Here is a 16336-nt window from a genome sequence, read left to right on the forward strand (position 1 = left end):
GGAAGTAAACGTAACTTATGCGTTGTAAATATTATTGCCATTAATATTATTATTATATATTATTGTAAAATTAATTAATAATTTTTCATTCCCATGCTGACTATGTGACCCGGAAATGTTCCAAAAAGGTTAGTTTCATAGCGAGAATGGGAAAATGTTTGTCATTAGGAACCTTCCTTCAGTATTGCTCCACAATTCTGTATGGTTTACCAGCATTTAAAATCGAACAAATTCAAATTGTGCAGAACAGAGCTATGCGAACAATACTAAAATGCAAGTGTTAACGGTAAATCAAAAAATATTATTTAATGTTTATGTTTTTATCTATAAAATAAAGAACAACATGTTACCTTCGTAATAGAATAAAATGCTTTAAAGACGTGCATAGATATAACACTAGAAACTGTTATGATTTTATCTTGGTTGGAAAATGCAACACAGGTGCTTAAATCGGTTTTATATAGAGGATTACATAATTTTAATATGCTGCCAACAGAAATAAAAGACTGATTTAAATGATTTTAAAAAATTACTAAGAATGCACTATTGCGCTACTTTTATGATGTATGGTGGTGCATAATTTTAATTTTGATTGTATATTTCTTTTTATCTTTTACTTTTTTTTGTTTGTTTTTATAACACTTGATGTTTTATTGTATAGCCTAGTGGTAAATAACGATATTATTATTATTACTATTATTTCAAATACCCTAAACTAAATTTCTATTTAAAAAACAATATCCGCTGTCTCAAAGCAGTTTGCTTTGAATGGAGTGGTATATTAAATAGATTCTCTGTAATCTTTGTGAAACCGCACGAAAATATATCGGATTATAATTATTCAAGTGGTAACAACATGTCTGTCAAATGTGAATCCACAAAAGCGGTATTTCATAAACAAACCATGACTTACTTACGACCGGTCAACTGATCAATGAATTGATGGTTTACATAATTTAAGATATCGACAGATTAAAAACAAACGCCGACAATCATGTGCGTTAAAGTAAATGAGTGCTATCGGGATTTCGATCAGGGTAAAACTTATTTTTACTCCTTAACGAAACAATAAGTATACAGAGTTACAGATACATTGGCCCTCATACTATACGAAGTTGAAGTTCAGTCGACAAGGGAGTTGGGAGTACAACAGGCAATATTGTCCGGACCGGCGGATCAGCCAGTACGCGGCAACTTGTTGAAGTTGTTACTTGGCAAAGTTTCGGTCAGTTGCGGTCGCATCAGACAAGCCATTTTTCTCCGAGAATTGTTGCATTCGTGAGTTTCCTTCACAGAAGGTAAGTCTTTTTCATCTCTCTTTTTTAAATACATTTTTTGTGATTCTTTTAATTTATATTTAAATGAATTAGGATTGAATAATTAAACTGTATAAAAGAGTCTGCTTAAAGCAAACTATTTAATTAATAATCAGAAGATATAATAAGGAGTTCACTTAGAAACTTGTTCTTAACTTCTTTATAATTGCACAGCTTAAATGGATTTTAGCTTGAAAATATTTAAACTGGAGTTAAACAATGACAAACATTTGCTGGCACTTAAAATGCAGGATTAACGAAATGAAAGGACCAATCCGAGGACCAATCAAAACTTTGTTGATTTTAAATTTCAAATTGCTTTTGAGGTTTTCGCGAAAGAGGTGAATTAAATTTAATGTAAAAGTCGTAATAATTTGAAGAGGATGTAGCTTACAGAATTAAGTTATGAAAATTAATTATAATTCTATTAATAAAATGAGTTCAGTGGAAAAATATTCATTGAGAAGATAAAATGTTTATAATCAGAGTTCCTCCTGAAATTTTCATAGGTAACTATAATAAGTAGATAGCACGTGTAGGATATATTCTGTAACTCAGAGTAGGTTAGTTAAATTGTACGTTGATTGTTTTGAATAATTTTTGTTATCAAATTGATTTTAAGGGTTAGGCACCGATGTGCAAAATGTCAATTGCTTAGTTTCGGTTTGTTGATTATACTTCTAGCTCTCAATTCTGAATGTTACTTTTAAGAAAGATTAATTTAGTTTAATATTTTTATTTTCAAAATAAGCAGCAGTTATATTTGAACAGATTTAAATTTGAATAATTTTTAACAATGTCAAATTTGAAGGATTTTTTCCAAATCTCAATGAGGCATGGCAATCAATATTGGAGTTAAACACAGAAAAACACAAAACCTATGGCATTAAATTTATTCTATCGGTTTTGGCTAACGTGCAAATCAAACACATTCAAATGGTCAAGTAATGCAAAGTGATTTTATTCTAATGTGAAGTAAAATTAACTAGCAGTAGAAGTGTATGAATACCGGAAATACATACACAGAGTCTGAAATGTATAAACATATTTTTGAAATTTTCTATACACTTGTATAGTTTTTATTTTTGAATAATAATTAATGACCGTTTCCCCAACATTGACTAAGTTTAGTTTAGTTTAGACTGTGTTATTTCGCACCCGATCTGATACAATCAAACATCACTGTTTTGTCACATTCAAACCTCAACTCAACTTTCATCTTTTAATTTTGTGTGTTATTCCCCCATCTGGTTAGATTCTAATCATAAAGAAAACATACTAATAGATTAGAAACAAGGTTCTGATATTGTGTGTGTCTACAACTTTGTTCATGATCAGTAAAATTATTAATTAAGTAATTATTACTATTAATGGAATGTAAACGTAGTTGGGGTTCTAAAAATAAAAAAGTGGCTGACTATTAAGACGAAGTATGGTTACTTCACTTTATGTAAGTTTGGTTGTCTAAATTATTCAAAAATAAAAACTATACAAGTATAGGAAATAAGTGGTAAGCAGAGGGAACCTTTCTAAATCAATGGGTTAGATTAAGATTAAAAAAAAAACTTAACGTAACGTAAGTGCCATGTGACAGTTTGTCACAACGAATGTGACATCATTCGACAGTTGTCACATGACCACTTTACCAGAAAGACTGCTTGATATCTTAGGAAAAACTTTTGCAGTACTTTTCTTCTTATCAATGATTTCCTAAGGATAGGTAAAGGTTTTCAAGTTTTCATAAACTTAGTGTTTCTTTTGGAAATTTCTGAGCAATCAGTAAGCTGATTTCATTACTTTTTTTCTTTCTTCTTATATCAGTTCGTCTTTTTTGAGCGATTAACCAGCTCATTATTTCAATACGTTTTCTACACTTCTTTTGAAATTTTTCATCAATCATTTCAAAACATACTTCCGCTCAGCGTCCGCTCTTCTTTTTAAAATGTTAGGCACTCAGGCAGCTCTATCAAATTCATTCATTCTTCTACTTCTTCTTCAACAGTTCCGCCACTCTTCTCCTGAAAAATTAAGGCAATTAGCTCAAACATTTCAATACAATCTTACAATGTTGAAAATTTTGGGCAATTAGCCAGCTTAACCACCTCAACATATTCTTTTGCTCTTTGTGAAAATTTTAGGCAATTAACCAGCTTAATCATCCCAACACATTCTTCTACTTTCTTTCTACTTTTGTCTTAAAAATTTTAGGCACTTAGTCAGCTCAATCATTTTAACACATATTTTTTACGCTCTTTTTTTGAAACTTTTAGTAAATTAGCCAATTCAATTCAATATATTCAAATTTTTTACGAAAATTTTAGTAAATATCGACGTTTCAGTGACCTCCTGAACGAGTTACAAGGCAAAGTGACATGGTGCACCAAACTGGTTTTTTAAAACTAACTCCACGTTCCATTTCGATTGAGCGTAGCTCCGTTATTTGAGAAGATACAAAAAAGTTCTTAGTAAAAGATAAAAAAATGTCATCTTCTACAAGATTTTATTAAGGTCTTTGCACTCATGGGCTTTCTTAAGGCAAAACGTGATAGGATGCATCAAACTACTTTTTTTTCAAAGTAACACCATTTCCTAAAACCATACCATAAATACGGCTACTAATTTCACTGTTTTCTGTTTACCTTAGAAATTGCGGATACTAAACACAACCACCAACCACTTTAGGTGCTGTGTATTTTTTAATGAAAGTTTTTCGCATGAAAGTGTTAAAACTTATTGTTGTTAAGAATAAGGAAATAAAAGTCATTTAACAAAACGTTAAACATAGCAAGCAAGTTATTTTGATCAAAATTATATGAACATACGAACTATTAATCAAGCCGTAGCTAATTATTAATCCTTAACAATCCCTAACAATAGATCGTAAACCGTTTGTTATTTAAATGAAAAAGTTTAATAATTGTGAGGTATAGTCTAACTGTTCATAAACTATTTTATATAACATATGATTGATAAACCGTAATATACCTATAAAATTTCATTATGAAAAAGTTAATTACATTCATTAGATAGGCCCATTAAAAAATTCATAACAATAAAAATCAAATGTTTTACTATGCAAATAAACGATGTATCTTTATTCGGTAAATTTAATCGAAAATAATCGTTTTTTAATCTAAAAAACCATCAATAAAACTAGGAAAGTCAAACGGGTAAAAAACACTTTCTACCAACATACCCTGCCAAAATTTATACTGAGACTAATCAAACGAAAATGAGAACTATACAGACTATACACGCACACACAGGACAATGATTTAAAAAGAAAACTTAACGAACTCAACAGAAACGTGAAGACTTTTAATAGACCAATACAAACAAGACAAATGGCTGCAAGAAAAACATACTGGCAGAAAATTAAAAAACTATCACGGTACAAGAAAACAAATCCGCTAGGACCTAGGGACAATAAACGAAAATGGCGCCAAACAATACACAGACCAAGACAAAGCTAACGCATTTGCCAGACATTTTCAGAAAGCTTTTCGAACTTCTACTAACCCTAACTTTGATGACCAAAACTGGACCTTAATAAACGACTGGTACAACAATTACTTTGACAACCAAACTGACAACACATTTCCGTTAATCTCTAACGATGAATACGATGAAGCACTGACTAACTTAAAGAACACCGCACCAGGCAAGGACAAAATTAAAAGCAAATTGCTAAAAAACTTGACCCCCGAAACTCACAAACTTATACTAGACTCACTTAACAACTGCATTCGACACAACATAATACCGGATGCATGGAAAACGGGCATAATAATACCCATTCCAAAAAATGGACTCGACAACACACAAACTCAAAATTACAGACCATTCCATCATACCAGTTTGGCTTTAAACCAAAACACTCGACTATACATCCACTTTTTATCTTAACTAACAACATACAAACAACGCACCTCAACGGCAACAAAACAGCTTGTTTGTTCATGACATTAACAAAGCTTTTGACAGTGTCTGGCACAAAGGACTACTTTACAAACTACATAAACTTGATACACCAAAATACTTACTTTACACAATCAGAAATTTACTAGAAAATAGACAACTGCACGTTCGAATAGACAACACACTTTCCTTTCCTTTCAGTCCTGAACATGGACTACCCCAAGGATCACCCCTCTCACCTTTACTTTACAACCTATACTGCCATGACATATACAATCACAACAAGCAGGACAAAAATCAATTTGACAAAACCGCATACATATTACAATACGCAGCCGACACTGCACTTAAAGCACACGACAAAACTACGTCAAAAGCAGTGTCAAAACTACAATCACTTACTGACGATACTATGACATGGTTCTACAGATGGAGACTGACCCGCAACGCAACTAAAAACCAACTTTTACTACCAAACCATAAGATCAAAGACGACTCTCCAAACATAACCGCGGACGGCCACATAACGGCGTAATACTGGACCAAAAACTAAAATTTACAAAACACTTAAAAAATGCAAGAACTGAAACTATTAAACGGACAAAACACTTTAGATCACTGACATACAAAAACAAAGGTATTAGCACGAAAACCGCCACACAAATCCATCTGTAGACCAGTTCTAGACTACGGACACTTACTTAGAGCAAACGCTACTGACAAAACTAAAAGATATACTCAGACTACGGAACAGATTGCTCTAAGACTAATAACCAAAATAAGACACCCAGAAAACCCACTACACAACCCATCCAACCAACTTCTTTACGAACGTACAAACATGACCAAAATAACAGACAGACTTATACAACTACAAAACAAATGGAAAAATAATCCAAACAATAATAAACCCACTGTGCATAACAAAACAAACCAGACAATCCCGTTACCTCTTTCCCACTGTCACCCTACTAGAGCACTTTAACTAAGACTACCTACTAGACTGACATTTTTCAATATCACCGTGTGTCAAAAGCATGACCAACTAGAGTACCAGCTAATCCCAACCATGCAGCATAATAAATAAAAGGTTAATTCTCAAATAAAACGAAATGGGTTGGATTTAGGTACAGGCAAGTAAATTGAAACGTATTGTAATTTTTAATGCTCAAAATGATTCCGTCATAAAAAATGTGGGTTTCTATTTAAAAAACTTGAGATTTTTCATTTTTTTAGTGGCAAGTTTATGATTTTTTTTTGACGACCCTGTATACAAATGAGTCATTACGCACCCTCAGTTTAATAAAACGATCCTTTATTTACAATAACCCAAAGTTTCATTGCAAAATGAATTAAGGTTTTGACAGAGTACAAAAATATGTTGAGCGTTGCAACTGTCACTTTTTTGGAAAAACATCAAATATTTCGAAAACGGCTAGAGATAGGCATAGGGCATTGTACACATAAGTTGGTCAGAATTTTGTGAGGAATCCAAATATGTAATAATATATAGGGTGTTGTATTTAAAATAAGAAAGTTGTGATCGATTTCCAGTATAAACGGAAGTGCAACCATCTTGAAAATATTTTAGTTAGATTGGGCATGCCCACATCAGTATCATTCCAAATTTTCAAAATTCTCCTATTTATACTTTTTCCAATATCAATCGATGTCTTTCGTCGTGGAACACCCTGTATATTATTACATATTTAGATTCCTCACAAAATTCTGACCAACTTTTGTGTACAATACCCTATGCCTATCTCTAGCCGTTTTCGAAATATATGATGTTTTTCCAAAAAAGTGACAGTTGCAACGCTCAACATATACCAGGTGTCCAAGAGCACCCTGGACATAGGAAATTAACATGGGAAAACGGTTTTGATTTTTTTGTGCCTGTACGGTTGATTTGATTGAAAAATCGTAATAATGAAAGTTGTAGTACCTATCACGGACTAGATTTCTGTATTTTTTTCGGATCTCTAACTTGAGCCCATTCGTCGTAAAACACGAACAAAAATGAGAAAATTTAAACTTTTGGCCTGCACTGTATAGGCGGTTGTCGGGCAACGGGTAAACAGATCATTGTTGCGGGTACGGTTGCTCGACAACCGCTTATACAGTGCAGGTAAAAAGTTAAAATTTTCGCATTTTTGTTCGTGTTTTACGACGAAAGGGCTCAAGTTAGAAATCCGAAAAAAATACAGAAAACTAGTCCGTGATAGGTACTACAACTTTTATTAATACGATTTTTCAATCAAATCAGCCGTACAGGCGCAAAAAAATCAAAACCGTTTTCCCATGTTAATCTCCTATGTCCAGGGTGCTCTTGGACACCTGGTATTTGTACTCAGCGTTCATATCCGATGGCTTTGCGGGCTACAAATCCATTGGTTCTTAATACCTTGTCGTTTCCCCAGCAACCCTTCTTGGCATTCTATCCACTAACTATGCAATACAATTTTGACCTACACCATTTCTGCTAACTCATTCAAATTTTGCAATTAATGCTCTGATACCAATATTTTCTTTTAAAATTACCGAACACGAAAATTTACGATTAAACGTATGATCTGATTTTGATTATTTTTTTGATTCACCCTCTATGAATGCATTTCAGTTTTTTTTAATTTAAGTTTTTACTTAAATTGGGTAGTTTTAAGTGTAATTTTTCTAATTCCGTATTTCTTCCTGAAAAGATACAAAGAAATTGTTAAATTTGAAACAAGATAATGAAAAATTACCATATTTTAAAAATTTTGCCGTAAATTTTGTAAAGGGCCTTTAATCGCCAAACTGGCGAAAACGATAGTGTGCATTTTTATCCAACATCATTATTTTTCCTTTAATCTTCTTGCAAAAATGTAACTGTCGGCAGGGCCTCGAGTGTACATTTTTTCTCGTGGATTAAAGGCTTGTTAATCCCCTTATATTATTAATAACTTATTTTTACTTATTTGGTTCATTGAAGTTTTGGTTGCTTTTCATCGAAAGTGTGGAAAATAAATAAAAAATGTTTAATAAAATGAAGGAAGACAAGCATAGTAACAAGGAATAAAAAACTGGAGGAAAAAGTAGTTATCTTTCAGAGAGAGAAAAGCAAAATGGTTCTTAGGCGTTATAAACAAAGATCTATAAGTGGAGAACCCTGAAGAATATGAGTACCTATACGAAAAACTAAATTATAACTGAAATATGTTAACTATAAGTACTAAATTTGCTGAAATTTTACTTACAATTTGTCTTTTTGACAACTTATACTTATCTGTGCTAACATCTCTTCGTCCTGACGAAAGATATTTTTTCTTCGAGTTGTGCTTTTTCTTGATTTTGCAAATAGGGCTTGTTCTTCTTGAATATTGAATATTTCTAATTGACATCAACGGTTTTTGTAGATCTTACAGATTTTGGGTTAAAAAATGTTCATTACTTATTCATGTAAGTATATTGAGTTATACAATTTTTTTTATAATTATCATTTTTAAGCCTAACCCGGTTATGACCTTTAACCAGTTAAAACTTTAACTCAATGAGTATATTAAACTATGGGAAGTTCCATCATTGGAAATATTCAATATTGAGAATATCTCCTTTCGCAAACTATCTATTAGCGGATTGTTTAAACCCGACATGACATTAATCTAGATCTGCCGTCAACGAGAAGACAAAAATTAGCGGCAAATCACCCTCGAGGAAAACGTAATTAAAGGGATCTTAGAAACCCTATCGGGGGGTCTTCTCGGCATCTTAATATTTCACATGCTGCGACCCCAAATCGATTGAGCCGATTTCTTGTTCCGTTGTTATGGTAAACTAGGTTCGAAATAGAAACTTTAGACGATGAAGCTGAAGCTCGGGATTTTCATCAGATTACTGCTCTTAATTTGGCTCAATAAGGAGACGACAACGGGGAATAGGGATTGTTCTGTAACTTCATTAAATCGTATTTATAATAGGAGTTTGACGCAATTAAAATATTTTTGGATCGCCAAACATGGTCAATATAAAATTGTTATTAAAACAACAGTTTGCTTGGAAGTTTAATACAAAAAAAGAAGTTTGGAAACTTCTGACCCAATATAAACTTTAGGAGAGTTTAATAAAAGTGAGGAAGCTCGATAATTTTGTATAATAATGCCCCATTTAGGAACCAGGCTTTGTCATAGTTAGTATTTAAATTTCCGTTTAATTAAGACTGCCACTTTTCCCCGCTTTAATTTTGCTCAGTTTTCTTTGTTAAGAGTTATTAATATGGCTTTTTCGGCACGTCAAATCCAGATATTCAACTAGAGTTTTGCTTTTTCCGGCATTTAATTGAGACATAATACCGTTTTGCTTAATTGTAATTTATAATTGAACTTTAATGAAAATTGGTTTAAAAAATCAAAACTTTACCAAAACGATGCTATGAATATGAACAAAACACAACACACCAAAAATTGTATTTTTAGTTGCTTAATCTAAAAAAAGTAAATATTAAAAATTACAAAGAAATGTCATTGACATAATAATGAAACTAAGAGCTAAATAAGCTAAACTAAAATGTACCTTCGCTTGAGGTTGGCAGTTTCTGGAAGAGGAAGTTGCTACTACTTCAGGAATTTTTCCTTTCGGTAAGTTTCCAGAGTTGCATCGACGTCCTCTGTCGTGGGAGAAGGATGCCCCCGCTGACGGAGGGGCTCTTCTGGCGCTCTTCTTGTCCTCCATTTCTTCTTTCTTCGTCAGCTCACCCATCTCTGGTGGTCATGGAAAACTATATGATGTCCAAACAGCCGGCTTTCGTCCGTCTGTTTTTACAGTTAGCACCGGCAAAACTGCGGAAAGGTTCTACCCAGATTTTGAGAATGAAATTCTTGCCACCCGGGGGGAAGGTCTGGGGGCAAATTGTGGTCCTCTTCTTGGCCGTTTGCTCCTGAATTGTCGTCTATCTGAAACGGAAAGAAAAACTTATTAATAATTACCCGTTATCCAATAGCTGGTATCGGGGTCGTTTGTGGGGTGCTTCTAGCTCCGGGTCGTAGTTCACTGCTTCTCGCTGCTTTCCGCTTTTTGGAATATCTTCACTGCGCTCTGCTTGATCCATTCCGTTGCGGTGGTGAATTTCAATTCATTTCAAAATTGCTGGATATCCACATTTCTGACGTACCATGGGGCGTCCACCGTTGTCCTGAGCGCAATGTTTTCCACATCTTGGAGTTTCCGACCGACTTGATGAGCATCACTTTGTTCCGAAGTGCCAGCTGCGATGTCCTGCTTGTCATGGGATACAGTTTTACTCTGGTCGCTCTGGCTTTCGGTCTGGCGTATTCTATGTGGCTTCCCCACGTGAGTTTTTGGTCTATCTTGACCCCCAGGTACGTCGCCTCGTTGCACCACTCGATGTCCATGTCTTTTAACCTGACGTTACCTTCTATCCTCATCTTGGGTCTTCTTTTGAAGCCTATGGTCTGCGTTTTCTCCGCGTTTAGGTCGACCTTCCATTTGTTGCACCATTTCTCCAATGCTGTGGTCTCCTCTTGCAGGTATCGGGTCAGGAGTCGGCCGCTCCTGCTCCGGCCATAATCGCAGTGCCATCCGCGTAGAGTGCTAAGCTGGTTCGCTGAGTTCTAGGCCGATCTGAAACATAAATGTTATAGCGAAATGGCGACAGTACTGCACCTTGCTTCGCTCCTGCTTCCATTTCCCTATAACTTGAATAGACGCTGTCGATTTTGACTCGAAAGCGACGAGCTGAAAGAAAAGATCTAATTAGTTTTACCAGGCCGACTGAAAAGCCGGCATCCAGCATCTTGATTGGAAGTCCTCTATGCTAAACCCTGTCAAAGGCTTTGGAGACGTCTATCAGCACGGCTCCTGTTGCTTCTTTCCTGTTGAACCCTTCCGTGATGTACTCGGTCATCCTCAGGACTTGGAGTTCCGTTGATAGTATCTTCCGGAATCCAAATTGCTCGTCGGGGATGACGTGCAGGTCCTCTTCTTGCTTCTTCCTGAGGATGATAACTTCTGCCACTTTTCCCAAGGATGGCAGGAGGCTGATGGGCCGATAATTCTGGGAGAACAGCGGGTCTTTTTGTGGTTTCGGGAACAGGGTAACATCGACACTCTTCCAATCAGCAGGAAAGTGCCTCAGTCGTAGTATTGCGTTAACAATATTCAACAGGGCAGCTATCCCGCGTCTCGGAAGTTTTTTGAGCGCAATCTTTCCTATCTCGTCCCATCCTGGTGCCTTTCTGATGTTGAGGTACCGCAGGATTTCCTGTAGCATCGGCCAAACCGTCTTATTAATCAAAGTAGTCATATTTTTACAAAGTCAATTTTATTGGCTATCCACCAACATATTAATCAGTCAAATAAGAAAGTTATTAAGGTTCATACAGAATAGTGCATTAAAATTGAGTAGAATGTATTGGTCAAATTTGATGCCCGTTAGTGGCAAAACGATTCAACCGGTCAAATAAATTATAGTTTTATTTTTGGAAAGTCCATTTTATTCGGTATCTATCGACATATAAAAGTCCATATGTCAAATAAAATAGCAATTTACGATTGAATAAAAAGTTTTAAAAAACTTAAATTTGGCAAAACTTGTCACAAAACACGTGGAAACAATGATAAAAAAAAGTCACGTAATTTTTTTAATTTTAAATGAAAAAAAATGTCAGGGTGTGTCATTTTTTACATTTTTCGAAATATCGACCGCGGTAGTTCCCTGTAGGACACCCTGTCTAGAGGATTCATATCTTTATAACAATGTATTTCAGAAAAAAAAAACCGAATAAGTATTTGAATTCATCTTTAAATTTTCTATGGGGAATCATTTGTAGTTTTTCTGCGTCGCTAATGATAAAGAAAATACGAAAGGAGTTTCAAGTTGTCATATTTTCAAAATTACCCTGTAGCTCAGAAACGAGGGCAGCAGTGAAAGGTACCACTGTGCTTGACGATACGACTTTGCTACTTTTAGAGACCCCGTAAAACCAACGAATTTGAGACACCCTGTACACGAGCAAAAGTCAACAAAAAACAACCGGTCAATAACTTTTTGCCAGTATTGCTAACCTAATTTGAAATCAATCTTAGGTTTTAAATAATTCATTTTTTATATTGGCTGAGGTTTTTACACGGTTACACATCTCAGAAGCAGACAGGGATACTCGTGATTATTTTTATGTTAACTTTTACTTTTTTATCAAACAAGCAAGTTTTTGAAGTAGTTTCACTCACATTGGTATGTAATGCTTAAGTTTTTTTGTAGGCAAAATACCATGCTTCTCTCATTTTTGAGTAAGTTAATGTTTCAATTCAGAAAGTTGGATAATTAGTAACGGGCATAATTTAATTTTATTTTGGATTTCTAGACTTAAAATTGTGAAAGGTAGAATTGATAGAACTAATAAAGTAGAAAAAAGAAATTGGTAGAATATCGCCGAAGCTTTTTTCACCTCGTTCTTTGTCCCATAGTATCATTATCGTTAAAATGGCTGATATGAATAACAAAATAGAGACCCACGCTCAAAAAACTTTATATGAAAAGACTTTAAACTCGACTTTTCCAGTTTTCAATATTAATCAAGTTGTTTTTGCAACAAGATTGATTAATATTAATCAGGACACAATTTAAGTTGGTCAGCCAAAGTCGACAAAAGCTAGATTTCCAATTCATCAATTTTTTAAATTTAATTTATTAAATTTTAGTAGCGCTGTGTCATTTTTTAGTAATTTATCAACCGAAATATAAAGAATAGTTGGACGTTCGATTGACATACGATTACGAATATCAAACAAAATATAAACGTTAATATGCCACTCCCTTTTTGCAGTCGTCGTGCCCGTTAAATGAAAAAAGAGACACGTAGGGACTAATAAATGGGACCCAACTAGCCCACTACATCCGTTGTCAATTGCTTTCAAATCAATTATCGACGAATGGACGGTAAACAGGGCATTAACCTTTTCTAAAGGGAGATGTTTTCCCAAAACTATTCGCTACCCAAACAGCTATTTGGCTCGTGTACAAAACCTTATGGATCAAACATTCAGTCATCCAGACGCTAGAAACATCAGGGTGTCAATGATACAAATAGGTTTTATTGTTCCTAATCTAATTTTAAGCGAACATTAAACGAGTATGATCCTAAAACTCAAATTTCATTCGGCTAGTACAGCATCTAGGGACGGGTTGTTGATTAAGTTTACGCAGTAAACCTGGAAATAGCACACTTTAATTAGGTTAAATTGTGAACGAACAGTTTGACTTGAAATATTATAGTGTTGCCATTAGCCGATCAATTATTATTGTGTGGTGTGAACTAGGTAGGAATTTTGTTTTTTTGGCCTGATTTAGGAACGTTCAAACATTGTGTTTTAATCAATTGTTTAGCACGAAGAAATCATTGTCAGAAACATAATCTGTGAGGAATTTTAAGTTAAATGTCAATAAATATATTTCTTTCTCTCAGTTTTCGAAAATCAATCAATCATAGCTAATTATCATTATGGTTGAAAATTGACGTCAACGTTAAAGAGAACTCGTGTTTGATTGATACGTACGAAGGCATTAATCTACCTGAATATGTGATTTCTGTACCATTTGCCTTTGATAGGAAATTTTTGAAATTAATTTATAACAGGCGTAAAAAGAACCAACTACTCTATATTTGTTTAATAGTATATTACGTAACTAGTGCTGTCAGAAGCATTTTAATACTCATGGAATTTCACTCTCGCCGCTACAAGGCTTTGTGCGTAACTTTTTCCATATCGTGCGTAAAATGCCTTAGAGCACGTGTGACGTACTATACTTTACCTATGACCAAATGGAAATTCCTGTTTTCGCAATTCATATAATTCAGAGTCATTTTTGATACTAAAAGTATATTTTCCACGTATTAACCTAATATTTGTACTAATTATAGGTATTATGCTACTAAAGAAAAAATAATAACGTAATAAAAAAAATTCACAAATCATGTTACTTATCTAATTATTAGTGTTGTTCTTAACATAATTATTTATGGTGACATTAGAGTTATTAGTAGAAGAAAGGCGTATCTTGCTTTTCTTATACTATTACTTCCATTATACACCTCAGTTGAATTAAGTATTATTAGTGTTAAAAATAGTACTTTCAGTAATATTACTTGATGTGTTTGCTAATGCAGATAATATTCTAGAAAGGTAGTTAATTAAAACTGTATGAACAATGCCTTACGCGATTATCTCCATCTAATATACTCTGATGAAGCAAGAAATGCAAACAAAATTTTTCCCAGCATTAGAGCAGTTAGTGTGTGACTGATCTTTGCGATTTTTTGTACAACTGTGCATAAAGAGAGTCATTACGTAACGGAAAAGTATGCGTAATTAGCTATTTACACTGAGTCTTAGGTAGAGATATTAAAGACACAAGTTTCTAATCTAATAATAATAACAAATGTCAGAAAAGTTATAAAGAAATGAAAATTAATTTTACCTTACCTAATAACATCCAATAGTATTTTAACTGCCAGTTAAATGTGTATTTATATACCCATGTCTGGAATTTCACCCTTCAAAGGAATGACAGAACAAGTAGTAATTTAAGCCCTTATCATGCCTGTTGTTTTGTGTTCGCCCTCAAAGCCAACAGTCCCATTGTACCATCGAATGTCCCTTATTTATACGAAAAACCAAACAACACGTAAAATATTAAAGACTGTTTCAGCGGTCTGGTGGATTCTTTAGGTTTTAACTACTTTTTTTATCAAAGTTTTTCAATATTCTTTGATCAAAGCGTGCTTAGCAAATTTTAGCACTTCCTGGAAAAACCTTCTATTTTAAGTTCAAACCTGACCCTTTCTTCAGCCAATTTGTTCGTAATAATGCTTCCTTTTCTACTCGTTTATCTACACGATTTGGTTATTTTACTTTTTTACCTAATTACAATTAAATAAAATATATCACATAAATTAGACACAACAAACCAACTGATTCGGTTTTGACTTACTTTGATTTATCATATACGAATGTTTTGCACACCTGAGCAGATAAACCCTTCGATTTTCAAAGACCAGTACACTAATCAAAGCTTCGTAAACCTTTCGGGATGAGAATCTACTGTTACAATCATCCAGATAACTCATCCAGTTTGCCAGTTAATTAATTAATGAAGAACGGAATTTAATGGAGAACTTAAGTAAATTTATACGGTAACCGGGGGACAAATTTGTGGCTCCTAGGCAACCCTCGATGCCAAGATATTAATTAATAACTGAAAGCAAACCACCAAGTCCAGAGTCAATGTTTACGAATCTGCTTTAACGTGATTTCAAACTTTGACTAATTAGTTCACAAAAGGAAGACTATATTTAATAGATATTTATGTAACCAGTTACGAAAAGTTTGAATGCATTATACAATAAGATATTATGAAGATCAAGCGTTTCAGCAAACGATTTTTTGTTTTTTTACTGAAAACAGTGATGCATAATTTTCCAGTTATGTAACACGTGGTTTTCATTACCGGTTACGAAAATATTTTTTTCTACTCCTACAGGGATATTTGGTTCATTCCTTAACTGTTTAGAGAACGGATAAGTAGGCAATTGCCAACGGTTGAACGAATACAGAATCCTAGACAATCTTCAGCGTGCGTAAAGAAATAGGCCAATCACAGACAATCTTCATCGTGCATAAAGAAATAGACCAATCACAGACAATCTTCAGGGTGCGTAAAGAAATAGACCAATTACAGCTAATCTTGAATGTAAACAAAATAATTCTTCTGATTGTCATCCTCACTGACAGTTGGCATCAAAACATTGCATTTTGGCTTATGTTTTGAGGCAATGAAAAAGCCGTTCAAGTTTCAGTTAGTGTTCAATTAAAGAGTAAAAACATCTACTTTATTATATGATAAAACAAATGATACAAACTTACAATTTACAATGAATCAAATCCATTCAACACCTCAACCTAAAAGACGAAGTTAATCAGCTGTCACGGTGACAATATGAATGAAAATAAAGAACAATATTGTTAAATTCACTATTATTATAAATTTATTTTAGAATTTTAATGTTTCATTTATTTACCGTTATTGTTTTTTTTAATTATTGGAAAAC

At 33.8% G+C, this 16336-nt stretch overlaps 1 protein-coding gene across 1 annotated transcript in view; it reads left to right on the plus strand.

Moving 5' to 3' along the window:
- Window positions 1-1082: 1082 nt before the first annotated feature.
- Window positions 1083-16336, plus strand: part of LOC145724524 (uncharacterized) — a 116745-nt gene continuing 101491 nt past the window's right edge. The window contains exon 1 of the mRNA XM_081972867.1: window positions 1083-1298. The gene's annotated coding sequence lies outside the window, so the exon portion shown is untranslated. The remainder of the gene's footprint in view (window positions 1299-16336) is intronic.

The sequence above is a fragment of the Ips typographus genome, linkage group LG2 (assembly GCF_016097725.1).
Source record: "Ips typographus isolate SLU linkage group LG2, UJ_Ityp_2.0, whole genome shotgun sequence".
Taxonomy (NCBI): domain Eukaryota; kingdom Metazoa; phylum Arthropoda; class Insecta; order Coleoptera; family Curculionidae; genus Ips; species Ips typographus.